Genomic DNA, 27,697 nt, shown 5'->3' on the forward strand with positions numbered 1-27,697 from the left:
ATGTGAATAAGTACACTGCAAATAAGTTTATTTTTAGATGGAGGAGTGATTTTATTATTATTACACAGTATTTATATAGCACCAACATCTTACGCAGTGCTGTACAAAATCATGTCACTAGCTGTCCCTCAGCTCACATTATCTTGTCCCTACCAAAGTCATATGTCTTTTAATACAGTCTAGGGTCAGTTTGGGGGAGAAGCCAATTAACCTAACTACATGTTTTTGGATTTGTGGGAGGAAACCCAGGCAAACACAGGGAGAACCAGCAAACTCCATGCAGATATTGTTCTGGACGAGATTCAAACCTGGGACCCAGCACTGCAAAGGCCACCGTGCTGCCCAGTTTCTGGGTAAATATCATTCATATATGTGCTGAATAAGCGTGGACAGAAATCCAAATGGCATCATATAAAGCTACACGCTAACTAGACAACACAAACTTTTTTTAAAAATCCCATTTTCAGCTTTTGATCCTTTTCCAATTGCACTGTTGTTGATTTTTGGACCTTCATCCAGCTGCTTCCTATCTATGTCGCACCTCATTGCTCTGGACCAGCTTCCTAATGATGACAACTTCAATGTATGTTGGCCAACCAACATACAGACTCTTTTCTTCATCTGTAAAAATGTATTTGTTAATTGAAGGTTAAAGACATGATGTTCCGTAACAGGGCTGTCCAACTCCAGTTCTCGAGGGCCGGGATTTGCACACATTTTTAGGATTTCTCTAACACCCAGCAGTAAATTTTGCAAGGTGGGGTCTGTAAAGAGCCAGAACATGACTGTTGATATGAAAATCCTGGCTTGTATGTGGACTCCGAGGACTGGAGTTGGACAGCAATGTTATGGAACATCATGCCTGTAATCTTCAGTGTACAAATATATTTTAACAGATGAAGAAAAGATTTTGTATGTTGGTTGGCCAATATACATTGGTGTTGTCATCATTAGAAAGTTGGACCAGAGCAATGAGATGCAGCCGATTAGACAGATTCAGGCATCAGTAATGTGAATTTTGGTAATGTCTACTCAAGTTTGGGATAATTGTCATGTTATGGGGAATATATAAAATTGCTTCCCATTCCCCTTTAATTAAGTAACATGAAATGCGTCAGAAATGGAGTGGCTGTGTCTGGTGGGGTGACTTCATTGTAACCTGGAGGAATATTAGATGCACGGGCAGTGTGGGATTTACCTTTGTGTTAGTTGGACCTGTTGGAGATCGGGTACCCATTGGGACCCCAATGTTCATCACACAATGCCATATGGTGCATTCAGTTTTTAATTTTGTCTGTTTTCATTCTCCAACAAAGGCACGTTGGCAGGGTGACAATCCAGGCACATGGTTGGGGAACAGTTATCCCCAAAAAATTGGAAGTAGCCCAACAATGACTTTCACAAAAAATGAAAAACAGCCCAAAACTTCAGGACTGGTACTAGAATAAAATGGGCAAATGTCCAGTGCTTCCATCTGGTCCAGAGTGACAAATGGCAGAATGGGCCTGATTTATTAAAGCTCTCCAAGGCTCTAGAGGATATATTTTCATCAATGAATCTGGGTGATCCAGCAAACCTGCAATGGATCTGGTCCAGGAATCAAGACATTTGCTAGCATGTACATTTATAGCCTCCATATATTTGCCATGAGTCCCAATCTTGTCTCTGTAAAGCTTACATGAGAGTGATTGGGTTTACATATACACACGAGAAAAAAAACCACTGGCTGCCCGGTGAATTGTGATTGGCTGTTGTGGCTTTCTGCACTTTGCTCTTTGCTCATGTTCTCTTTATTAAATAAGCCCTCCTGTGGTTCTTGACAACAGTGGACTTTGGCCTGTTGCAAAAGTGGCCGACCATCAGAAAGGCTTGAGCCAACGGTGGTCTGCAAAGGGCTTTCCGCTTGCCCAAATATGCCGGACCCATCCAAAACCTTTTATTATATTACTGGGTAATTGGCCTAGCGCTCACACCACCAGGATGTGGTGGGTTCTGTACAAACACGGCTGACCGCACCAAGAAATATTGGACCCCGCTAATATAAATTAAGTCAGTTTGATATTTTTTGTTCCTCGTGTTTCCTTTCTCGCTATTTTATTATTTTTGTAAGGGGAAATAATTCTGACTCTATCGGAGTTCGCCGAGGATAAATTGACATTTTATTCCTGCAAGACGAAATAGGTTACAGCGAGCTATAAATATATTTTTTTGCACTGGGTTCAACCCATAATAAAATGTATTTTTTTGTAAATGTTTCAGCTAAAGTTGTGTTATGACTTGGCTTTTCCATTGCATATACAATGGATTATGCCAGAACTATATGAAATTCCATCGGTTGTACCAAATGACTGAATCTTAATAAAATGTGCCTGTGTTATAAAAGAAGGCTGTAGTTTAAGGAGAACCCTGCTGTGCATGCTTTGGCTGTAAACTTGAATTAACATAATACTAGCATGAAGATAAGTTATTGTATAAACTTTTATCATAATGTCATTTCTGTTGTTTTTAAATCTATAACTTTCAATAAATTCCCTGGTGATCCTCCAATGAAGGTCCTACTGTTGTGGGATGACAACGCTTTATCTTTATCTCTCATTTCAGCCCATGAGTTGTCACCCTGTCTCATGGACAACTGCAAGTGGAGGTTTGGACACAAGTTATGTAGGCATGGCTATCGGTTGTAAGGATCTGGAATCCACCTTAAAAATTGCTATGAAGCCATCACTTGAGTTCATGTAGAGTAGACGTCTCCTGCAAAAAAAGCAGGTTTGAGATAAAACAAATGATAGAAAATGTGGAAACAGTATGGAATTTGATAATAATAGGTTTATATCAACTTTAAAGCCCAATTTGATCCCTAAGCAACTTTAATGGTAATAAAAAAGCAGCTATAGCTGCTATACTCACCTACTTTTTGAGGCTGACCTCCATACCCTCACCAATTCACTATTCCAGCACCAGGCTTGAGTGACTACCCATGGCATATCTACGTAGACGGAGTTCTGGTTGGGGGCTGCAACCAGGACCCCAACGTCGCAGTCATTAAATCACCCGTCTGCCCATTCCTAAAGCCCCAGCTATTATTATCTTCCATGAGACATATCATCAGCTGTCTGTTATGAGATAAATATTTTCTCAGGCTGGTAAAATATCTGAAAGAAGCCTTAATGTGAAAAACATTTGGCCTGAGAACCCTACGGGGAGGAGGAGGCTCCCAGCTGGAATTTGACTAATGCCAGGCTTCTCTGCTTGAGAATGCCCTCTGATCTCCGGCTCACTTGTGGCCGTGACCTTGCATTGGCCGTCCATGAAAGTGAAACTGGACATATGATACATGTCTTATGTTTATACAGCCAATCTGACCATGCAGAGTGCTGGGGGACCACAAATTGTGAGCATTCCTGTGGGCAGAAATGAGAACCATATCACCCTCTGACTATACCTCTGATATCTGCTGACCCCAAACTCCTGGACAAAAAGATTGGTAGAATGTAAGAGAGAGGCTTAGTTCCATATGTCTATACAGAGTGTAATAGAATGGTATTATGATTGTGCCTAATGGTTCGATACAATGGGATGAAGTGTGCTACGTAAAGCGTGTAATAACATTGTATTATGATCATGTCCAGTGCTTGGTCAATGGGCGGTGAAATGTTCTAAGTACATAATGTATTAGAATTGTAATTAGATCATATGCAATGGCTGGTCATAATGGGGATGCAGTGTTATTAATATTATTAAACAAGATATATTTAGCGGCAATATTATTATTGTTATTAGTAATATTATTATTATTAATAAACAGGATTTATATAGTGCCAACATATCACGCAGCGCTGTACATTAAATAGGGGTTGCAAATGACAGACAGATACAGACAGTGACACAGGAGGAGGAGAGGACCCGAAGAGCTTACAATCTAGGAGATGAGGAAGTATCATAGAATAGGAGGGGGATATGGAATGGTGGGAAGTAGTGAGGAGGGTATAGGAGACAGATGAAGACGGGTAGGTGAAGTTGAAGCGTTGGGTTTAAAAGGCTCTTTTAAATGAGCAGAAAGTAGGGGCAAGCCGAATAGGACGAGGAGACCATTCCAGAGAGTCGGGGCAGCTCTAGAAAAGTCTTGTAGCTGTGCGTGTGATGAGGTTATGAGTGAGGAAGTCATTAGTAGGTCTTTGGAGGGGCGAAGAGAGTGACTAAGGGGGTATTGTTCAATTAGGTCAGAAAGGTAAGTGGGACATGAACTGTGGAGGGATTTGAAGGCAAAGCACAAGACCTTGAATTTAATTCTAAAATAAAATAGAAGCCGATGAAGAAAACTACAACGAGATGTGGCAGAAGAGGAGTGGTGGGAAGGCTGTGTATGGGGTAGGTGGGTGGGAAGGCTGTGAAGGCTGTGTATGGGGTAGGTGGGTGGGAAGGCTGTGTATGGGGTAGGTGGGTGGGAAGGCTGTGTATGGGGTGGGTAGGTGGGAAGGCTGTGTTTGGGGTAGGTAGGTGGGAAGGCTTTGTATGGGGTAGGTAGGTGGGTAGATGGGAAAGTTGGATAAGTCTGGCTGCAGCACTGATAATAGATTGTAGGGGAGAGAGTCGGGTCAGTGTTCCATGAAGTAGAATTGTATTATGATCATATTCAGTGACAGTCATATTGGAGGTGTAGTGTTCCAAGTATAGAGCTTTACAGGATTGTATTATGATCATGTCCAGTGGTAGGTGATGTTGGGGGGGTGTAGTGTTTGATGTATAGCACCGGTGTCAAAGTCTGGCCCGCGAACCAAATCTAGCTCGAAACGTCCTTTTTTTTGCCCCCAAAAGAATTCCTAAAATTAATTGCAGCTGGCCCGGCGCTACTACGGATTGCAGCAAGTGATGCTGTTACTACAATTCCCAGCATCACTCGCGTCTATAGACCAGCAGCCTATGCATGGCTCCACATTGGACCTATAGACGCAAGTAATGAAAGGGAATTGTAGTAGCAACATCATTCACGTCTATAGAACAGCTCTCTGCCTATGCATGGCCCCTGCATTGGAGTTTATACTGACGGGTAAGCTCATTACAAAATGTTGAACTGATCAGGAATTATCATAGAGCTGTTGCATAGAGCAATTCATTTAGTTTCACATTGCATTCCCAGGCAAAGTAAAACAATTAATCTCAATAAAAAGAAACAAGAACACACGAGAATGCAGTAATATGCAGCGGATTGATCTAAGTTTGTTCCTTGGCACAGTAACCCTATTGCCACACAATATCCTGATCCAACATTTACTACTATGGTTACAGCTATATACAATAGTGGGCACAAATATTCTCCTTGCCTTACATGTCCTCTGCTGCTTTCCGTTTATCTCTGCTTTGCTTTTATGATTATTTCCAAGAAACAGTTTTCTGTGAACAATTAGGAATCACATGGTGATAAATTTTAGATTTGGCCCGCAACTTCATCTTCATCAAGTTTTTAATTTTGGCCCTCTGTGTATTTGAGTTGGACACCCCTGATGTATTGAGGGTAATGAAATTATTTTACGATCTTGATCAGTTATTGGTCATGTTGGGGGTGTAGTGTACCATGTATACATTGAAATAGAATTGCATGAAATGTAAAAGGAATGTCCAGTGGTCGGTCATGGTCGGAGATGTAGTGCTCTATGCATAAAATATTATAGAATTATATTATGGTGGTGTCTAATGGTTGGTCATATTGGAGACGAAGTGTTCCATGTATAGAGTATATCAGAATTGTATTATGATTGTGTCCTGTGGTGGGTCATGTTGAGGGGTGTAGTGTTCGATATATAGATTGGAATAAATGGATTTTTTGATCATGGCCAGTTACTGGTCATGTTGGAAGTGTAGTGTGCCATATATAGATTGTAAGCTCTTCGGTGCAGAGTCCTCTCCTTCTGTATCACTGTCTGTATTCGTCTGTCATTTGCAACCCCTATTTAATGTACAGCACTACGTAATATGTTGGCGCTATAAAAATCCTGTTAATTATTAATAATAATAATAATAATAATAGTTATAATATACAGTCTACGTGCAATACAATAAACATGTTCCAGTGGTCCGTCATGGTTGAAGGTGTAGTGATCCAAGTATAGATTTTAATAGAATTATATCATGGTGGTGTCCAATGGTTGGTCATATTGGAGATGTAGTGTTCTATGTACAGAATGTATCAGAATTGTATTATGATCATGTCAGGTGGTCAATCATAATATAGATGTAATAGAATTGTAATATGATCATGTTCATTAGTCGGTCATGTTGGAGGTGTAGTGTTCTATATATACAGTGTAACAGAATTGTACTATGATCTGGACCATTTAATGTAATAGAATTGTATGCAATGTAATAGAAATGTCCAATTGTTAGTCATGTTGGAGGTTCTATGTACAGAAAGTAAAAATATTGTTTAATGATGGTGTCCAGTGGTTGGCCATGTAGGATATAGCATTTTATGTATAGATCATAATAGAATTGTAATATGATGGTGTCCAGTGGTTGGTCATATTGGAGACTTAGTGTTCTATTTAATGAGTGTATCAGAATTATATCATGTAATGTGGTATGTAATATTCTATATAGAGTGTATTAGAATTATAATAAGATCATGTTCATTAGTTGGTCTATGTATTTAATATAATAAAATGATTTTATGATCTTGATCAGTTATTGGTCATGTTGGAGATGTGGTGCCTCATATACAGTGTTATAGAATTTTATTGTGATGGTGTGCATTGGTCGGTCATATTGAGAGTGGAGGATTCTATGGATAGAATGTGTTAGAATTTTATTATGATCATGTCAAGTGGTTGATCATCATGGAGGTGTATTGTTCTATATAGAGTGTAATAGAATTCTATCATAATCACGGACAGTGATCTGTTGTGTTGGGGAGTAAAAGAATTGCATTATGATTGTGTCCAGTGGTCATGTTGGAAGTTTAGTGTTCTATGTTCAGGAAGTAATAAAACTGTAATAGGAATATTCTCAGGGGTCAGCCATGTTGGAGTTATAGTGTTCTATATATAGAGAGTAATAAAATGATATAATGATCACATCTTGTTATTGGTCATGTTGGAGATGTACTGACCTATGTATAGAGTGGAATATGATTGCATTATGATTCTGTCCATTGGTCCATTGGTTGGTCATGTTGTAGCCATTGCATTCTACATTCAGCATCATGCTCAACCCAGAATTTCTCTTAAGCCGAGTGGGAAGAAATTGTAGGTGGGCGGCAGTCGCTGTATTGTGACCCAACTCATCAGTAACCTCCCAAAAAAAGCCAGGTGGGTGCTGAAAAGTGCCGGGTGGTGTGCCCAGCTGAAAGGGTCTGGGGAGAACACTGAGCATGTAATATAATTGCATTATGATTATGCTCAATAGTCGGTCATGTTGGTGGTACTGTGCTCTATATTCAGATACGATTGTATTATAATCACATCCAGCAGTCAATCATTTTGGCGATCCAATGTAAAAGCAGTAGAGAATATTTCAGTGATAATTTCCAGACATCCTGTTTGTATAACAATCAGTATTATGAACCGCCGGGCGTGTATGATGTATTTTTGAGTCAAAAGTTGTATAATTCCAACCCAAACTTTTTCGTCTTTATAAATGATGCCGTTTCTGGAAGCCAGGTAGCGCTTTAATACCATCCGACCATTTCCTGCCTGGTTACATTGAACAGAGCTCAGCAACAGACCTCTGCACCATTTAGCATCATTAAGACTAATGAGTGTTAAACACACTGCAGCACTTCTGTTCACAAGTAAGCCTGCGCTGTCATGTGACCGGCGTTCAGTAAACACTACGTCATGATTTATGGACGCCGATACAAGGCAACAACAGTGTTTGATGAATTTCCATCTTGTTCATTTGTTAAAACCTCTCGCTTTGGTAGCTTTGTCTAAACTTCACTGTCTTTGTATTTGGGAAACGTAAAGAAATATCTTGTAGTTTGGGTTGAGATCTCTGTGTGTAAACAAATGTCACTTGTTCCAAGGTCTGGCTAATGTTTATTTTGTTCCCTCCAAAGAACCAAATTTACTGTTTTTCTTTTTTATTAAGACACAAAATCATTTTTTTTTATATTTTATACCGACCTAATACATTTCATTTCCTCAAAAAAATATAATATTCATGAAGAATAATATCAAAAATATATTCATGAAGAATAATATAATAATATAATAACATTTATTAACCACAATAATAAAAAGTAAAATAAATAGGTTCAATCATATCGGTCATCTTAATACTGCTGCAGATGAAAATGTAATTTGAAAATCAAAGTTCACTTTATATAAAATAAAGGCATTTTTAACTTAAAATAGGGATCTTCTGTAAATTTTCTGTAAAATACTTTGGAGATTCACCCTCTTTATTAACTCTGGTGATCACTTTCACGAATACAAACCTAATATTTTGAATGGCCTGGACATGGTAATACAATTTTAACTGCAGCAAAGGAAAATCTTCCTTCTAATTGTCCTTTAAATGAAGTCTATTTATTTTACAATGTCTGAACATCAAAATAAGGAAAACTTGTTTTTTATACTTAATTTTTTTTTTTTTTTATACTTTAGTTTTTTTTAGTTAACTATAATGTACAGCGCTGTGTAATATGTTGGCACTATGTAAATACTGGTAATTATTATTCCTAATAATACTACTAATTATAAAATGTTACATCCTACACACTGGTTACAATGTAGCAATGGGCTGTTCCCGTGGTAGGGCCACAGATGATTCTGGATGTCCTGGATAGGCTAGGTTCAGATGATTTTAACATTTTTTTTTTGCAAGCAGTTTAAGTAATTTTCGTTTGCAAATTCTTAAAACTCATTCCAAATATAAGATTAAAAAATCAAAGGCAACTGCTTCCAACCACAAGCAAACTTCTTCAGAAGCCCACTGTTATTGCTCCCAGGCGCCTATTGGTAACCTTTTGGCTCCTGGGAGGGGTAAACAAGATGGTTTTTATATATTGGTCAGAATTAGTCTAATTAAAAAGTTACTTTTATTGAATGTAAATGTCGGGAAACAGAAACATATGAGTACTTTTTAAGCTGGGTGGGAAGAAGCTGTAGGCAGGTGACACCCCTGTATTGTGACCCAACTTATCAGTAACCACCGAAAAACAGCCGATTGGCTACTAAAACGTGCCAGGTGGTGCTCCCAGCTAACATGGGCTGGGGAGAACACTGAAACTGCTTGCAAAAATAGTTTGAGACAAATGAGATTGTCTTGAATCTTTTTATCAAAGGTATTTTTAGGATTTGTTGATGCTTGAAAATTGTCCAGAATATTCCTGTAAAGAACACCCTTAACTAGTGTTTTAAAGGCTATAAAAATGCAGACCAAGTGTTCTCTGGGTTTTTAAAAGAAGATAATTTACTGAAGTCTAGACAAACATATATATGTTATATTAATATTCACATATGGGAGATGTTTGACCTGCCAAATAATTTGTATTTGTGTCCATCTAGTCCTGAGGATTACTTATCCCTACCAGACAGTAGAGCAAGGTTGGTGACTTGGTTGTTCTCTATTACAGTTAACGTGGTCACGTCTCCACCCCCCAGCCTTTCATTGGACAGTGACTAAGGAGCAGCACCCATCTCTTTGCTCTCTACTGCTGTCTCCATCTTATTGGTTTATTGGTCTGTATTTTCTGCTCCCAGTCTTAGATTTAGGTAATCACAAAAGCTGTGTAAACTCAAATTCCATAAAACCCTCACTACTTCCCTCCATTCCATATCTCTATTGTGTGGTAATTCCCCCACCTCCTAGATTGTAAGCTCTTCGCGGCAGGGTCCTCTCCTCCAGTGTCACTGTCTGTATCTGTCTGTCATTTGCAACCCCTACTTAATGTACAACGCTGCATAATATGTTGGCGCTATATAAATCCTGTTTATTAAAAATAATATTGTTAAATGAATCCACTGATGCAAGTTGATTTTTGTCAATGAATAGATATCTGTACTCATTGATGTTTTCTTTATATTTGAATGAAGGAATAATGTAATGTGAGCAAAATAAGAAATGTGTTTCGTATATTAAAACAAAATCAGATTGAAATTTCATTGAGCCCAGGAGACCGGGATGGATATGCAGGAGACAGAGCTGCCCCCTTTGACAAACAAGCATTTCAACATCTGTGGGGGTCCCCAAAGGCCCTGACAGATGACCCCGCTCTGTTTATTGGGAGAGAACAGCAGTGTGCCTGAAAAATCAGCTTGTGGCCCTCAATGCAGCTTTTCTGTAGTGTGACAGCGGGGTCTGATCTATCACCGCGCCATCCTGCACCGCTGAGCTAAGTGTTAGGCGGAAATGACTGAAACATCCTTCCACACTGTGAAGTTACTTTACCCGGTCATGGAGACTTCATATATATTTTTTTAGACTTTTTTGTATGGAGTTAACCCCAAATTGATTAAAAAAAACACAATTCATGAAGTCCTATAATTATGAATATTAATGATAATGAAAGCCAATCCAAAGCCTTCCTCCAGCCCACTGTCTTATTTAGAGCCCAAGTCAGTTTAGCAGGACAGGAGGCCCATGTCAGTTCTGCACAGGGCCCAACATTGGCTACGTCCACCATTGGCCTTACCTCTTACTACGCAAACTTTTTGCAAGCCCTATTTCCTAAATCCTTTGTCCATTGGCAAACCATAACTACAGTCTGCCAATGCCAACTGATCACCTTTTAGTACCATCAACTCTCTTCTTCAGTTTTCTGGACCCACAGAGGACCCTATTACTGGACAACCAATGGATAAACCAATGCCACCTGGGTAGCACTGTGTAATCTCCTTTATTGTGGGCATTAAAATCTTATTCCAGGTCCACATTAAAAATGAAGTCTGACTCCGTCCTTTAGGTTTCTCCACTTGCAAACAGTCCATTCATCTCATTTTCCCGGTTCCATGGTCCCTTTCACCAAGCATCTAATGCTAATAAACAGCCAAGTCATATTATTTTAGTTCCCATATATTTATATTCACTTTATATTAGTTCATATCCTCATATATTTATATTCACTTTATATTAGTTTAATTCCTCATGTTTTTATATTCACTTTATACTATTTTTTATTTCACCATTCCGTGAATAAATTCCCCAGTGCAGTTTGTAAGCAAAGACTGAAAACTTCACTCAAAGAACCATTTGAAAGCAAAGTCAGAAAGGTCAGACTGGTTGACCTGTTTAAAGTTCTGTCAATTAATGACATTAACAAGGCTTTAGTTCCAGGCTTAATAAAGCTTTAGAAGCTGCAATTACCTATAACCCCCCCTCTCTGAAAAAAGTTACCCTCCCTTTGTATTGCAGCAGATTTGTTTTATCTTGCCATGGTTGCATTCTTTGTTGGTACTTTGTATCATTTCATAGAACTTAGAATGAGCTATGTTCATCATTGATCTTATTTTGCATAAATTTTATTTATTTTGTGAACAAATTTGTGATTTTAATTATTGTTTGTGCATAATACGGATTTTAAAGAGACCCTGTCACCAATCAATTCGTATTCTTAACCAAGGATTGCAGTAGTGTGATCAGTCCCTCATTCATCATTTATCCTTATCTAGGTTTTCATATCGCTTAGCATATTTTTATTTAACTGAAATGTAAAAACATTTGCAGACTTTGACTTCATTTAAATCCTTTTGTGCTTTTAAAAAATATGAGAAGTATGTTTTATCTGGAAAGAGTCATCCAGACTCAAACCGCGCCGTGCTGTGCATCACTTTGTAGTTAGTCGTTCAGGCAGTTATCGCCTTGACGGACAATTTTATCATTCAGCGGTCAGGCTCTATAGAGAATGTTCAATGGGCTGAGAATTTATAGGTTTCCTATGGAGGAGGGTCATTTATATCTTAACCAGAACACATTTTGGTATTTAGTCTTATGACAGTTTAACAGCTTTATATAATAAAGTAAAAGTTTAGACCCATAGGACACAATCCGCTAAATGATGATATATGCATTCTATTGCATTACATTTGTTAGTTTCAGCCATGTGTTATTTACAACCCTCAGTGGTGAAAAATATAATAGTTCACATGACATAGTTATGGCTTAGCACTGAGAGAACGTTAATTCATGTTGCAGCTGTGAGTTAGCAGCAAGCATCTGTGCATGCTGCAAGTTTGAGATTATGCTGTCACTGAATACCCGTCATCATGGTCCCTGGTTATGTGACAGCCAATTATGGGGATTAGATGCAGGTTGGAGGTTTGTTTGAAAACCAATCTCTCCATCCTATAGATGTGCCTTTTTCTCTCTCTGTACATTAATTGACTTCCTCACTGATAACCTCCTCACATGCATGACTTCAAGACTTTTCCAGAGCAGCCCTGATTTTCTGGAATGGTCTTCCTCATTCTAATCGGCTTGATCCTACTTTCTGCACATTTAAAACTTAAAACTCTTCTTTTCAAACTCACCTACCTGTCTTCTCCTCACTCCTAAACCCTCACTATGTACCCACCATTCCATAACTCCCTTTTATTGTGTGATACTTCCCCCACTTCTTGGATTGTAAGCTCTTCAGGGCAGGGTCCTCTCCTCCTCCTGTGTCACTGTGTGTATCTGTCATTTGCAACCCCTATTTATTGTACAGCGTTGCATAATATGTTGCTATAAAAAAAACTGCAATAGTAATAATAATTGTGCACAGAAAAACAAGTACAATGTCAGTACAATTAATAAAGTTTAAAATAAAGCAATTTTTGGATTTATAACTGTTATGTAAAAATCAGCAAAATACATAAAATGTTAATGTTTATAAAAAGAGTGTGCCAAATAAAAGGTGAATAAGTCATAGATTCATTTTCAAGTTACTGGCGCTGTTTTGGTTTGGGCATTTAGGTTTTAATCACCTGTGCTTATAAAAAGTCTAACTAAAAAAACAAAAAGCACCAGGAGGTAGTTCTGATGGACAAAGGTGACATGAAATGTCTGCATTACTTGGTGATTATGGCACTGCATGGTGCAAACATTGTGTAATATAGAGCAGTGGTCCCCAACCTTTTGCAGCTTACAGACCACTAAATCTACGGACTCCGGACCGCCGCAGGGAGCCGTGTGTCAATCAAATGAGTGACGTCATGATGCCAGAACCTGTCCACTCCAGAGACACAACCCGTCCACCACCCTAAGCCTGACATGCATACGGGAGACATGGTCTGCGGCTCTGGCCGGCGTCAACCCCCCAAGCGGGGTCCTTCTCCTGACCCTGCTGGGTGGGTGCAGCGTCCAGAGTTTCAACTATTTCCTGGTTTCAAAAACCTTCCGTTACATCTATTGGCTTTGAAACATCTTTAGCATCATTAAAACATGGTATTTTACCAGTTTCTTGCTTTATTTAATATACTCTAAAACAGCTTCATCACAACACTCACTCTCTATTTGGGAACTAATACAAGCAGACACCAAGATAATAATTCATGGTTGTTTTTAAAGTGTATATCAGAACATCCAAATTTGCTCTGCTTCGTAAGTTATTATAAGCCATGTCTGCGCTTGTGTTGTAATATTCTCCCCTGAGGAAGCCCAATATAGGGGCGAAACGCTTCGGGAAGGGAGATACATGAACACATTAAGCTAAACTATATTCAGACTTATAAAAATAAAATGTGTACTCTGCTGTATGTGTAACTATATATACTTTTAACCTTTTGTACATAATTTTAATCAAATAATTAAAAAATAAATTAAATAAAAGTTGAATTAAATAAAGTTGAATCAAAAATGTATACACTTTGAAGGTATTCTTTAATTGCCACTGAAAAGCCTTCTCTTCTGTTCCTATCCCCTATCTAATAGCTGTCAGACGGCCAGACCGGGGGCTGGTGGCCCCTGGTATAGTGCTGGGCAGTGTGTGTGGCAGTGCCATATTCAGATCCAGCTACTAGGGACAATGTAACTTCTGGGCATGCAGAGGAGTTCCATCACCAATGACCGTCCTATGGACCACAAGGTTCTCCGTGGAAGGAGGACCACATGGTGGACGCAGCAATGAGAGGATCCTGGATCTGTCATCCCTGCATGGTGCCGGCATACTTGCTGCATATGGCAGGAGCTCACCACCCACCACACCTCAATTCGGCTATAAGTACTCATATTGGAGTATACATTATTATTAACTTCAAATTTATTTAAATAGCACCAACATATTACCCAAAGCTTTGGAAAGTCATTAGTCATGTCGTAAATGTCTAATGTCCCTACCAAGGTCACCAAGGCCAATTTTGGGGGGAAGCCAGTTAACCTAACTGCATTGGTATTCTTCCCCCCCAAATTTTTAAAGCTGGGTGAGAAGAAGCTATAGGCGAGTGGCAACCTCTGTATTGTGACCCAACCTAAAACAGACGGGTGTTTACCGAAAGGTACCCTAAAAAGAGCCTGGGGAACACTGTACATGTATTAATATATTATTATATATTTTAAGTTTTCTACCTAATTTCAATCCGCTTTTATTTACCATGTTGCTTCTTTATATCAATATTCTGGTTTTGTTTTATTTCTATTTGGAAATTAAACATAAAAATCTGGTTCCAACATACTGCTATGCAGACAGCACATCCTAGCTGGGTCTCGTCCCAGGACAGTAACGAGCCTTAATCACTCTATAGTGGTAACCCCCTTTAAGCATTTTCAATAGCAGGAGCAAAACTTGTTTAATTCTTTTTATTAGCTGATTTATGGGTAGTGAATCCCAACAAGTCTTTCGCCTTCGCGCTCAAGCCTGATCCTGCAGGCCCGAGGCTTTTCCATAATGCATTTAATGTTACTTTGTTTCCTCTCCCAGGAATTAATGGTTTTTCTTTCCTACATTTAAAATTCAGGCTGGTGATCGCCGAGTATTTTGAAGGGTCTGTCGCTTTTCAGTGGTTTTCTCCAAATTGTTTGTTTGGAGGACTTAAAGATTTAAGCTATGCCTGGGTTAGGTTTCACATCAGATGTCTCTCCCAGTTAAAGGCTTATTGAACCTCTGGGTTGCAGGCCAGAAAGTGGATTTGCTCACTTTTATTAATTCGTTCCTTAACGTGTCCTTAAATAACTCGAAAGAGGGACCAGCGCCGGGGCTAACCGGTCTATCTGTGCATGCCTGTGTGCCCACGAACTTGTATGAAAACATCATTAGTAATCTAGGTCTTGTGTTTTACAGAGATAATCCCCTAATTATTTAAGCCTGGCGTCCTCATGTGTCTGGTCCCGTGAGCTCTGAACAAATTATTCCTTAAAATCAGTTACAGTCTAACATTAGAAGCTCAGTTCCCATACCCCCCTCTGGACATCCCAGGAAGGAAAACTGGATTCCATCCAATTTGCTCACTTTCAAACAGTGTAATCTGTATTGATTGACTTTACCTGTATCTAACCAGATTCAACATTCCTTTTTATTGAGCAGTTGGGTAATAGAAAATGGACACTTGGGGTGCCAAAGTAATGGACATTGGCATCTGGGGTTCTAGTACAATGATTTGGTAACCCTTGGGGGTCTCAGAATCATGGCACACCTACAACCGGTGTTCTAAACAACTACCGCAGTAAACTGAGTCTCGGAACCAGGGCACAGATTTAAGAACAATGGGTCTGATTTGTAAAAGCTCTCCAAGGCTGGAGAGGATACACTTTCATCAGTGAAGTTGGGTGATCCAGCTAATAGCAAATTATTTTAAGTAATCCATTCCAGGTTTGCTGGATCACTGATGGAAGTGTATCCTCTCCAGCCTTGGAGAGTTTTATTAAATCAGGCCAAATAACTCGGCAACATTTAGGGTTTCAGGACCCTGGCATAGTGACATTTGGGTTGCAAAATTATTGATACAGTGACTTTTGGACTTATCTATGCAGTACTGACATTTAGGGTTCCAGTAAAGTGAGCATTGGGTAATTGTGAATTCAGAATCATGGCACACTGACATTTCGGGTTCTGGTGCAGTGCACATTGACTTTTAAGCTCCTAGCATTTTGACACCCTGACATTTGGGGTTTTAAAACATTGACACTTGGGATCTCAGAATAATGGTACACTAACATTTGGGGCGCTAAAACAATGTTACAATTGCTCTTTGGGTTTGGCTTTACAACCTTAAATTTGGGGTTCCAGAACAATCAGCATGGACTCTTGGGTTCTCAAAACCATGGCACACTGACACCTGAAGTTTTAGTCCAATGTACATTTTCTCCTAGGATCTCAGGAACAGTTTCAGAATAACATTTTAATGTTAGGTTATCAGAACCAGGGTGCGCCAACATATTGGGTTGTAGAATAACAAACATTTAATAGCCGTTCCGAGAGGACAAAGTAACACAGAACCATAGCACACTGACATTACAGTAATGTCTGAAGCCCCAGAACTATGAAGTTCCAACATTTGGGGTTTTAGAACAAAGACAGAGTAACACAAGAGTTTTTTAACCATTGGTACAGCAATATTGAGGTTCCAGAACCATACACTTTGACACTTGGAGTCTCTGAACCATGAAGCTTGAGACTTGTATGTTCCAGAACAACAAAACAGTGATATTTGAGATTTCAACACAATAACACTTGGGATTCCAGAACACCAACATACTGACACTTGAGCCCCCGGAACATTGACACTCCCAGAACAAGGACACATTGATATTTGGTGCCCCGGTACAATGGCAACCTTTGTTGGGTCCTAGAATACGACCATGGTGATACTTAGAGGAACAGAATAATGACCTAGTGACGGGACATCCTGATACTTGTGGTTCCAGAACACTCACCAAATGAAACACCTAAAATAAAAGATCATTTATTGAAATAGAAACTATAATTATTATTGTTATCATTTCTTAATAAAATTATGATTATAGGAGTTGTAGACTTAATAAGGATAATAATGTGACTTGACATGGGAAATGTTCATGTGATCTCTACCAAAGGCAAAAGAAGTACAATAACATGATGGCTCAGTGGTTAGCACTCTGGCCTTTGCAGCGCTGGTTCCCAGGTTTGAATCTTGGCCAGGACACTATCTGCATGGAGTTTGCAAGCTCCCCCGTGTCTGTGTGGGGTTACTCTCACGTTACAAAAACATGCAGTTAGGTTAATTGGCTTCCCCCCCAAATTGTCCTTAGACTGTAATAATGACATATGACTATGGTAGGGATTGTGAGCTCCTTTTGGGTATAGCTAGTGACATGTCTATGGGCTTTGTACAGCGCTGTGTAATATGTCAGCACTATTTAAATACTGGTATAATAATATGGCTCAGAGTTGGTTCATCCCACTTTATGCAGAGTAAGTGTTTGCCCCTAGGACAAGCCAGGGGTGGTTTGGCCCTAAGGGTAAAGAAGCTTCGGAGGGCAGTGGCTATCCCTTTCTGATCAAGTGACGTGTCTTCCTCCAAATGTAAAAGGCGCAATGAGATTGATGCTTCTTTTTTTGGAGGACACATCACCTGATCTGTTGCCTGCACATTGAAAGATTGGGTGACATCAGGAAGAACCCAGAGTAAAAAAGACGGTGTAGGATAGATTTGTGGCCCCAGAAAGAAGAGGGAATCTGAGGACGCACAAAACACACTGTGTGCAATTTGTGAATAGATTGAGGACTTTTTCCGGGGCAAGTGAATTTTTCTGAGCACAGAGGTTATCACTTTAGTCTTTGCAGCTCTGGGTCCCAGGTTTGAATCTCGGCCAGGACACTATCTGCATGGAGTTTGCAGGTTCTCCCCGTGTTTGCGTGGGTTTCCTCCGGGTACTCCGGTTTCCTCCCACATTCCAAAAACATGCATTTAGGTTAATGGGCTTCCCCCCAAAATTGACCTTAGACTACATTAATGACTATGGTAGGGACTTTGTGATTGTGAGCTCCTTTGAGGGACAGCTAGTCACATGACTGTGGACTTTGTACAGTGCTGTGTAATATGTTGGTGCTATATAAATACTAGTTAATAATAAGCTATAGCAACAATATTTTTCTTTTGGAAAAAGAATTGTATAAAAGCTAAGCACTGTAAGCATCCTGGCAGTGTTATAGTTATCACAACTGACTAGCAATGTTTGCAAGTGGTACCGCTGTGGTTAACCACATTTAGCTTGAAAAATGATTAACATTGGAACAAATAACTTCATTCACCCCATGTTTTAGCCAGTTGGTGCTGCATGGTTTTATCATGTGCTGCATGCAGCGTGTAGGAACGGTCAACAACTCCTTCAAAAATAATATGATTAGAAGATTACAAAAAAAAGGCAACCTCTTCCAACCACATGCAAACGTCTGCAGAAGCCGAGTGGTTGCTGCCTCTTATTGCTCCCAGGCGCCTACTGGCAATCCCTCGGCTCCTGAGCGTGGTAAACAATGTGGTTTTAATCGCTGGTCTGAACATAGCTTAATTGTTACTTTTGTTGCACGTAAATGTTAAGAAATATATACATATGACAATTCTCCCCGGAATTTTTTGTTAAGCTGCATGGGAAGTAGCGTAGGCGAGTGGTGGCCTCTGTATTATGAACCAACTTGTCAGTAACTACCCAAAAACAGCCAGGTGGGTATTGATAAGTGCTGGGTGGTGCGCCCGTCTAAAATGAGCTGGGGAGAATATTCATATATATAGAAAGCCACGTAAACTACACAAAGAAACTCATACACTGAATACAGTCATTGCAGCTTGCATGCTCCTGCAAATATCAGAACACACTCAGGGCCGTTAACATTCACTAACTTTTATTCACGGTTCAAATGCAACAAATAGACAATAGTATGTTTTTTTATATTCTGAAATAAAAACAGAATTTGGATTGCGTTCGGCTCAGATTGTCCTTCTGTGATCTCCTGCATTAGTTGAAGGGTTAGAGAGAGAAACTGAATGTTTCATGGAGTATTAAAGGCGTTATTTATTTTAGGGCTCCCCTTTCCCCAGAGCCCGGCTGTATTAAGTGCTCAAATTATTTTCTTACAAGACCACATTTCATATTTGACAGCTTTTGTGTCGAGTTTCTGGGTGCGTTAACCCGTGTCGCAAACACCCAAGACGTTCTGTCATCGGTGTACTTGACGCAGCGAGGCCTCGTCCGCGCCGCGTATAAACAGACTGTCGGGTTTATTTGTTCAGTGAACGCTGAGAGAATGATAATAAACGAAAACACAGGATGATGTGAAACAAGAAGTACATTAGCTCTGGGCATTTTCTTTTCTCATTTGTCTGATTTCCCTTCAGATTCTTGAAGCGTCTGGGCAAAATTAAAACTAGGGAAGTATACTCGGTACGTCTGTGAGATATATTCAGATTTCCAATTTTCAAAATTCATGTTTTAATTCTTTTACAGTATAGAAAATAAGGCAGAAATCTATTGTGTGTCTAACGTCTGCTTTGTGCTGACAACACTGCACTGAAATCCAAAGCAGCGTTGTCAGCCCTTCATGCTGGGCTACAGAACTTTGTCTATCCGTAACTCACATGCACACTTTAAATTCTGGACCAGATCCATTCTAGGATTCCAGGTTCTCCCATGATCGGCTATCTTCAGTCTTAGAGAGCTTTCATAAATCAGGCTCATAATGCTGTCTTGATTCCTGCTCCCAACTTTTAACTGTGGTAGACAGAGTAGATTGGGGGATATAACCCAATGACTTGCACCCTTGTTGTCTAGTAGTAGGGTGCTTTAACATTTTATATACTTTAACATCTGATGCCATCACTAACTATTCCCGGTTGTCTCCAAAATTAAAGAAAAAGAACATCAGGCGTTAATGATTGAATTATTCATAATTAACGCTCCTGTGCTTTGCCTTTAAATCCCTCCACAGTTCTTGCCCTACTTACCTTTCTGACCTGGTAAAAAAAAAAAACCCTAGCCACTCTCCAATGACCTACTAATGACTTCCTCACTCATAACCTCCTTACATGCATGGCTCCAAGACTTTTCTAGAGCAGCCCCGACTCTCTGGAATGGGCTTCCTCATCCTTTTCAGCTTGCTCCTACTTTCTGTATCCTATATCCTATATTCAGTCTCCTATACCCTCACTACTTCCCACCATTCCATATCCCCCTCCTATTGTGTGATACTTCCCACACCTCCTAGATTGTAAGCTCTTCAGGTCAGGGTCCTCTTCTCCTCCTGTGTCACTGTCTGTATCTGTCATTTGCAACCCCTATGTACAGCGCTGTGTAATATGTTGGCGCTATATAAATACTGTTTATTATTATTAAAAATAATAATATTAACTAAATAAAATCTAAAAACTTTTTTTTATGCTGTCAATAGCAGCTACCCAACAGGTCCTTGTAAAAAAGAATAAGTTGGAGTAAAACTTCTCGCTCAAGACGGAGACCTCTCCCTCTCTCGGTTTACGGGCACTGTTAAACAGCGTAATGTTTGATCTGGAAATGAACCTTATTGCCGCTATTTAATTTAATTACTAATATAATTAATCCGCCCTCTGTACTCTTTTCCAACCAACACAAAGCGTAACGTGAAACTCCTGGGCTCCTCATAATTATTGGTCTTGTCCGTAAAATTATAGGCCATGCTGCATTGACAGGCGGGATCCTTAGGGTAGGGTATATTTTTTTCCATCAGATTCTCTGCAGACTTTTCAACTTGTGGTCTGTAAGAACTTAGAAAAACTTGCCCCAGCGAGGACGTTATGTAAATTTATTGCACGGTCACATCTTTGGGATGGAAGAGCAGCATGCACAAGGAGATATATGTCTCTAATAATATATATCTGCACTCTGGAATGCTGCAAATGCTGACATAAATCTCCGCCAGATTTTTTTTCCTATTTCCTTTTTAAAAAAAATTGTTCTTCCAATCCATAATCTGCTCTGTACTGGGCTGGGATAAGAACTGCGGGTGTCCTGGCTGAGCTTGAAGGGGAAATGTCTTAAGAATAAGGTTTTCCAAAATTTTGTAGTGAACTGAAGCACTTAAAGAAAAATTTGGAGAGAAAGTAGATGTACCCAATTACTGAAACCTCATGAACTTTAGCACAATGGCCCTGAGGGTGGAGAGGATACACTTTCATCAGTAAAGTTGGGTGATCCAGAAAACCTGGAATGGGTTTCCTAAAACTTATTTGCTATTTGTTAGCAAAGATTTTCAATCATGGACCAGATCCATTCCAGGTTTGCTAGATCACCAAACATCACTAATGAAAGTAGGCGCAATGAGCCTGATTTATGAAAGATCCCCAAGACTGGAGAAGAGAGACGATCATAGGTGAATCTGGGTGATCCTGCATGCCTGAAATATATCACATTTGCAAACTAATAGCAAATGATTTTTATGAAATTTTTAAGAAATCTTTTCCAGGTTTGCTGAACCGCCCAGGTTCCCCCATGATATTATATCTTTTCAGTCATGGAGAGCTTTATCCCCCCTGACAGTGATCCTGAGTGTGGCTCAGGGTAAGTTTTATGTACCAAAAGCGGTAACCCCGAGCCACACTCTGGGTAGGAAAAAAAAGCTCCTACCTGCTGCTCTCAATCCAGCAGCGTTCTCCGCGATCCCCGATGCATGAAGCGTCCGTACGCTGGGAAGGCGTGGCCGGGGAGGAAATGTAAAAGCAGATTACATTGTAATCTGCTTTTCAACATTGATCGAATTATAAAAAATAAATCCAAATAATAAATAATAAATCCAAAAGTTTATTCTATTATTGAACCCTTGCTTAGACAAATTTTTAAGTTTTGAATACATTTTTTATAATTATTTATTATATTTTTGATTTATGTTTCAAACTTATCATACCCAGGATTTATTCCGAAGAATTCCAGGCCTAAAATATTAAACACGCAAAACAAAGTACCACTTTTGACATAAAAATATAGACATAATCAGACCGCCAGGGAGGTTAATAAATCAAGCCAAATATTGCACAAAAAAAAAAAGCAATTCCCATTGTTTTGAGTTAGCAAATGTGTTTTGCTTTTATTGCACAGTTTGCCTTAAAGTGGATCGAAACTCAATTAATAAGAACTCATAAAGGATTTAGAGCTCCTCGGTGGGCTGATAGTAAATACCTATGCTGTAATGTTCTCTACAATGCCTAATGCCGGTGTAGCTGGGGAATACATTCAAATATTTACCTGTCATCGTCACATACAATGCAGGAGCAGCAGTCCCGCACAGGTATGGCCATATTCTGGGGGTCACCAGCTGCTGGCGGGTACAATGAATTTTTAGGCACTAAATTTAACAGTTCAGATTTAGGTTTTCAACTTGTTAATGTAATTTGTAATAAAAAGTTGTTTCAGTTCTGAATCTATCATTCTAATACACCAGGTTGTCCTGCCATAAAGGTCTTTGTTATCAGACGTTTGCCTGAACCAGGACCTCAATGTCAGGATCACCAGGTAATATTTTAACAAAAATTGAGGGTTTCTGCTCATATTTAAAAAATCGAATGAAATAATATTGAAATATAACGATCATAAGTAACGATTACTCAATTAATATTAAAAAAAATAACGAAATAGAGAGCTTTGGATGTAGAAAAAAGAAAATAAGTGAAAAATTAGGAGAATATATCGGTGAGAATCAAAACACATGTACCTGGGAGATTCTCCACCAGAAAATGTTTGGTGAATGTCAGATTTAGTAACCTAGTATACTTCATGTTTGTTTTTTTGCAATATGAATTCTGCAATAAAAGTAAAAATGTTGCATTCACTTGAACGTGGCGCTGCTTTTCCTTTGACATGTGGAAGAAGTGATATTATTAGACAGATCTGTCTTTGGGGCCCCTGGCACTGGGCAGCTCACAGACCTTCGGGCCAGGCTTAACCTGTAGCATGGAAGGGAATCGCGGGGCTCTGTCTTTCCTCACGGCTTTGATCTCTAGATAACATTGGCTCTAACCAAACAGTCCGTTATTCATCCCCTTTGATTAAAGAGGCCCTGTACCTCCCGCTGGTAGAAAACACGAGCAAGGCAGACATGAAACAGAATGGGCTTCTATCTCTTCATTCACTAGATGTAGCAAGCTATTGATTGGGTAACCTGTTTTCCCCTTCCTCAGGTGATTCTTTTTTGGAGACCCCATCCTACCGTTATGTTTAGGAACCTTTGGGGAGGTCAATTCAAGTCAAACATAAAAATTCCGATTTTGAGTATGTTTCTAGTTTTTATTCTTGCATTCATGGTTTTCACCTACCACCCTGTCTAGATATTTTTAAGTAAAGATAACAGAGACTTCTGATCCAGGGAATCTCCGATTGCCTCATGGAATCAGGAAGGTATATTTTCCCCTGTTGAAGCATATTGTGCAAACTTTTTGCCTTCCTCTGGATCAACTATGTCCATAGGGTTTTATATCTGGGATTTGTTTATTTCCCTTGTGGTTGTACTTGATGGGCTTTGTCTTTTTTCAACCTGACTTACTATGTAACAATATATCTATGTGTCTGTTGTTGCCATTTTTATTAATGGGTGAAATTAATTCTGCAAAAAGCAGAAAAATGTGTCTCCAGCATCACCATGGGTTCACTATAGCCTGGGCCAAAATAATATTATCCAGTATTTATAAATCATATTACACAGTGCTGTACAAGGTCCATAGTTATGTCACTAGGTGTCCCTCAAAGGAGGGACCTCAATCTAATGCCCCTACCATAGTCATACGTCATTTTCCACAGTCAATGGTCAATTTAGGTGGAAGCCAATTACCCTACCTGCATGTTTTTGGAATGTGGGAGGAAACTCATGCAAACTCCATGTAACTAGTGCCTTGGCTGAGATTAGAACCTGCAACCCAGCGCTACAAAGGCCAGACTGCTAACCTTTGAGCCACCATGCTGCCAGAAATGGCTCATGGGTTAGCTAGGATAGAATCTTGATGCCAATGTACATCTACCATTGGGGCCCACTGAGGTTCCATTTGGCCATGCTCAAAAAGCATACTTTTGTGATGGTCAGGTAGCACAGAACAAAAGCAGGTAAAGCATTTGCAGTGTAGGTAAAAAAAATCATGAAAGATACTGCACGTTGTTTTTGTATGGTTATCCGACTTTGTAAATCTCATCAGGAGCAAATTTCTGTACATCGCCTGTGCTCGGACAACTGCAGAAAGTAAGAACTGGACAGAGCCCCGTCCACAAAGACCTCCTAATCCTCATCTGTCATTGCAATGCTCTCAGTTTTCATACAGTAGTGAGGACATATCTCGAGGTAATATGGATCCTCCACATGTTACAGGACAACATGACACCAGTGGGATGAAGCACTGTACAAGATCAATCTCTTATGGTCTATGTGATACAGAAGTAAATAACAGCTGTGTTATTGATAGGTGGACCATCAGTGTCCTCATGTCTCTGCTTCATCTGCTCTGGTAGAATGAAGATTCAAATTGCTCACCAGTTGTTAACACGCTTGTTAGTCTTTCAGCACCATGGTAGCTTCTTAATCTGATAGGGAATGTATAGAGAAAGAGATGACAGCCAGTCTATGGCATCTTCACTGCTGATGAAAGATGCTGATAAAGTTCAAAGTTCAGCATACAAGTATTCTGTGTAAGGCATGGTGCCTTTAAGTCTTGGCAAACCAGTAATGTGCTACTGTACGAGCCGAAAATGTACTCTAATAAAAGTGAAGGTTGGAAGGGCCAGAAATGGCTTAGGGTTGGCTACAAATTATTTGTCCATGTACACCTACCATTGTGGGCCACTGTGGTTCCACTTGATCATGGCCAAAGTGGCTTATGGTTGTCTACAATTTAGTTGCCAATGTACACTTACCATTTGGGCTGTAAAAAAAGGAAGGTTGGAACAACCAATGTGGTTCCACTGGTCCATGGATAGAAAGGGCTCATTGTTGCCTGCAATCTTATTGTCAATGTACACCTACCATTGTGGGCCACTGTGGTTCCACATGATCATGGCCAGAAATGGGCTTATAGTTGGCCACAATCTAGTTGCCATTGTACACCTACCACTTTGAGCCACTGTGGTTCCACTTGACCATGGCCAAAAATGGGCTCATGGTCGGCTACAAACTAGGTCCCAATGTACACCTACCATTGTAGGCCATTGTACCTCTATTTGACTATGGCTAGAAATGGCTCATGGATGGCTAGAATTTAGATTCCAATGTACACCTACTATTGTGGGCTACTTTGATTTCACATGATCATGATGAGAAATAGCTCATGGTTGGCTACAATCTAGTTGGTAATGTACATCTACCATTTGGAGTGAATAAGTGAAAATTGGAAGGGCCAATGTGGTTCCACTTGACCATGGCCAGAAGTTGCTTTTAGTTTGCTACTATACAGTTGCCAATGTACACCTACCACTGTTAGCCACTGTGGTTCCTCTTCACCATGCCAAAAATGGCTCACGGTTGGCTACAGTCTAGGTGCTAATGTACACCTATCATTGTAGGCCATTTGTAATTCCATTTGACTATGCCTAGAAATGGCTTATCGCTAGAATTTTATTTCCAATGTAAAACTACTATTGAGGGCTACTGTAATTCCACTTGACCATGGCCAAAAATGTCTCATGGAGGGCTACAATCTAGTACACCTACCAGTGTGGTTCCACTTGGCCATGACCAAAAATGGTTTGAAGTTGGCTGTGCTCAAGTTGTCCATGTGCACCTACTTTAAAAATATTTAATTTATATATCTTGTTATGTGGGCATCACCACTTTGACCTTCTCCAACCTCACCTGTTGAATTCTCCATTACATAAATAAATTCCAAGAGGCAAAGCTGAACCCTCAATAAAGATGTGGGAAGTATGTAGACACAGAAACTCAAGTGCAGAGATCTGACCTGGATTGTTTCCGAGCAGGATGATGGAACTCAGTTATGAACTGACCATACATTGCAACCTGTAGAACTTCTTTTCTTTTATATCTACCAACAACCACATAATCCAATATCCTGCCTGAATGGATACACATTGATCAGATTATTAAGGCAGGTCACTAAAAAATGCCAGAGTGATTTGGGTCCAAATGAAGGAGTGTTTACTTTTTAAAGCTAAATTAATAATTCTCACATTTTATATAGTGCCTATGCACACATAAATACAGGAGGGCATCATTTGATTTTGTTAATTTTTTGCTGAGAATATTTTAGTGTGCATAATCTGGGCACAGACTGAATCAGACAACTCGGAAACTGCATTGTTAAAGGGACCTTCCATGCTCAATGCAGGTATCATTTTTATTTGGAGAATGCTGGAGAGCTTCCTAGTCTGCCTTCATGTCTACTTTGAAACATTGCCACCTTTCTTTCTGGATTAGTATTTTTATTACTATTTATGGGTGAATTTAAAAGAAGGAGTCATTACACACAAGGTGGTCGGAACACCCAAACGCTCCCAGGTGAAAAGAAGCAAAGCCGGAACTATGATGGTTAGATCCCTCTGATGGAGTGTAAAAGTCCTAAAAGAAAGACTCCCTAAGATCACTGACATTTACCTATATACTTAATATCAGTTTGGAAGATATGATCCTTTCTATGAAAGAATAGAATTGTTTTTTACCAAATGATATTTGAGTGTCAATTTACCTGTGTTAGGATATAACAATGGCATTCTCCAGGCAGTGAATGGAGTCACAGTGTCGCATTTATTTCCTGTTGTCTCTGCTTTGACAATCCCATAATCTTCTCCAGGAGCCTCATAGAAACGTGTCATTCTTAATTATGATTTTATTAGCGGCTGATGAGAAATGGGAGGGTGAATGGCTCTTTTGTATGAGGACTACTGGATCAGCAGCGCTTGGGAAACCAGGACACTGCAATTCTTCACCGCAGAACACAATCATTTGTCTTCATAGTCTCCTGACTGACAGCTGTGACCTTGTGAGATCTATTGTACTTCTAGCAAGATTATTCAATATAGAAAACAATATGCTGATAGTAGGGCTGTAATTGTATGAGACAAGGTCATCCTTACACCTCATTTCCAACCATTTAATTTAGATTTAGGAGCTGTCGGAATGACATAAAGCTTGCAGCAGCACTGAACATTATGAAAATAGTGCTTTTTGTTAATATAATATTTGATAACGTTTTTCATGTTTTTTTATATCTCAGTGCTGCTAATCTTTTGCATCATTTTTGCAACTATGCTCCGTTTACAAGGCATTTCTAAACAGGGTTACCTGATGGTGACAACAGTGGGCCATGTCTAAGCAATGTGAACTTATAAAGGTCTAGTTATAAATGTTTTCACCCATTATTTACCCAAAATTATGCCCCAGCTCCAGCATGAGCTCAACATCATTGCTCTGGACTGGCTTCCTGAGATGGCAATGGAGAATGCCAAGTAATTAGTGTTGGCATTGCCTCCTAATGTCTCCTGTAATAGGGTGACAACGGATTACATGAATAAGGGAGAGCACGACTGGCCAAAAAAAGAACTGGAAAAATTCCCCCATTCAGGTTTTTTGTACCATCTGGCCCCGGCCACCTTACAAAACAATGCCACTGTGCCAGGAAGGCTTTGCATTCCATAAGGCTAAAGCTTTTGGTGAACCCTCTTTCCCTGATGAGCCCCAGGTTCCTAATCCAACTGTGGAAAGAGTGATTGAATTTGCTTTGCAGGATCAACAATTAGTATTTTGATAAATGTTGCAGATTTGAAACAATCCAAAAGAAAGCGTAGCAAATGGAGATTTTAGCAATGGGGTTTAGATCTTCTCAAAATGAACTTTCGACTATAGGTGAGTATCCAG

General features: G+C 39.6%; 1 protein-coding gene across 1 annotated transcript in view; it reads left to right on the forward strand.

Moving 5' to 3' along the window:
* Window positions 1-27,697, forward strand: part of ROR1 (receptor tyrosine kinase like orphan receptor 1) — a 173,325-nt gene that overhangs the window by 57,139 nt on the left and 88,489 nt on the right. The gene's annotated exons all lie outside the window — the stretch shown is intronic.

The sequence above is a fragment of the Pyxicephalus adspersus genome, chromosome 8 (genome assembly GCF_032062135.1).
Source record: "Pyxicephalus adspersus chromosome 8, UCB_Pads_2.0, whole genome shotgun sequence".
Lineage (NCBI taxonomy): Eukaryota > Metazoa > Chordata > Amphibia > Anura > Pyxicephalidae > Pyxicephalus > Pyxicephalus adspersus.